Source organism: Cajanus cajan, chromosome 8 (genome assembly GCF_000230855.2).
Source record: "Cajanus cajan strain Asha chromosome 8, NIPB_CcT2T_4, whole genome shotgun sequence".
Lineage (NCBI taxonomy): Eukaryota > Viridiplantae > Streptophyta > Magnoliopsida > Fabales > Fabaceae > Cajanus > Cajanus cajan.
The window spans coordinates 8,293,015-8,295,232 of NC_138524.1; positions in this window are offsets into that span (position 1 = coordinate 8,293,015).

Sequence of the window (2,218 nt, forward strand, 5' to 3'; positions counted from 1 at the left end):
AATAGTTTAATATTAATATTTTGTTAATAGGTTTTAGTTTTTCTTTGGTGTTAATTTTTTGAATTTATAATATAAATTAGTTTTTCAGTTATATTATTTATTATTTTTTCCTTTTTATTTTAATATTTTTATAGTATTATTATAACTTTTTATTTGGTTACAGTTTTTCTTTCTCCCTAACATGCAACCACGATGGGATGTTTACAGCCAAAATGCATATAACAGGTAGCAAATGCAGCATGTGCAGTCATGAGATGTGTAAACAAAACGTCTAAGCATTTGACGTTTTATGTTCAATACGTTTGACAACTTGAGTTGCAGACTCATCACCTCACCATTGTTGACGTTTTGTTCTCATTTACATCTCTTTTATGTGTAGAAAATAATTTATTTTGGTTAATAGTTTTTTTTAACATATTCGAGTAATTTTTATTTTTTTTATTTATCATGGCCAAGTTGTTTTAAAAAGTCCGAGAATTCTTCAAATTTATTTTTAACCCTCTAATTATTTTATTTATAAAATTAATTCTTATAAAAATAGAATAAGTTGAGTTTGATTTTCGAAAGATATTAATTGCCTAATTCCAATTTGTTTAAAAAAGTCCTTACAAGTTGAGGAGTAAATATAGTTAAATTTTCATTTTATTAAATATTACAATGTTTATATGTTTGTGAGTGCTTATCATGAAAAAATCATCCACTGATAGAGTATATTTTTGGTCATTTTATTAGCCAAACACTTTTTTATTGTTTCAATTAATGTGAAATAATAAAATGAGAAATCTAGTATTCTATTTTATTATTATCATGAAGGTTTTTTTTAATAACAAAATAGAATAACAGATTTTCCATTTTATTATTGTAAAATTCTTCATACAATTAAAAATTGTTTAGCTAGTAAAATGACAAAAAAAAAATTGTTAGTAAATGTTTTCTAACATGATAATCACTAGCGAATTTATAAATATTGTAATATTAAATAAAAAAATATAATTATAAACTAATTTAAACGAAATGAAATTAGCATATCTTAAAACTAAACTAAATTTATTTTTTTTACAGAAAATATTGTATTTTTTTAGTCAATAGGACATTCTCACTCATGGGGCTAAAAAAATTATCAACTTCAACATATTTTAACGGAACTAATTTAATAAATAAAAAAGTGAAGAAAGTACCAACAAGAAATTTGAATTGTTTTAGAATGATTTTCTCATTATTTTTTAAGATTCATAACATGTATGTCTTTTATTAAATTTATCGTTTTTTTTCTTATTTTAATTATAACTATGTAATACATCATTCTTATTCTAATTAGATGTAATAATTAACTTTTAATAGATTCCAAATTTTAGTACATATTTTTAGGGAGAAAAGACACATTGGATCAAAACCAAAAAGAAAGATAAAAATGAATAAATAAGAAGATAAATCTTTCTCATTTATTTAAAAATCATTATCTCTAATAGTTAAGAAAATATTTGCTAGACATTTTCCCACTTAAACTTCTACTCCTTATTTACATCTCACATCACATGAGAGATCGATGGTTAAGGATTCGTTTTAGTTCATCAGGTACAAAGAGCCCAAACTTAAATAAATATGTGTATTTTAAAAATAATTTTTTTGATTTTTTTTTTTTTTTGAAAAGGTCACTTTGTTAAAAGCAATGATCAATCGCATGTATAAAATACAATCAATTAATTTGTACAAGAGCATTTTATCAGCTTTTCTTTGAAAAAGAGAATTTATAGAGATTCTTTTAACTTATTAAATTTGATTTTTATTTATTATAATTATTTATAAATAAAATTTTATTATTTTGAAATAAATTATCAATAAATAAAAATAATTTTATATAATTTTCTTAAAATTTATTTTGTTAAATAAAATCCTTTTGTTTTTCACTTTAACATATTTTATTATTTTAAAGTAATAACATTGTAATGTAGAAAAATATTTTGACATAGAGAAAAAATTATCGGCAACTATTATTTATTTAAATTGATGAGTAACTTACTCTTAAAACACATCTAAATTTTAAATAACACATTTAAAATGAAAATATCATAGGAAAAAAAGAAAAAATAGTCATTAGTTTAATTATTTATAATCATTCATTTATTTATAAATTAAAGTTTAATTTATAAATAATATAGAAAAGATTAATAAAAAGATAAATCTAGATAAATAAATAGTTAAACATGTAAAATCCCAA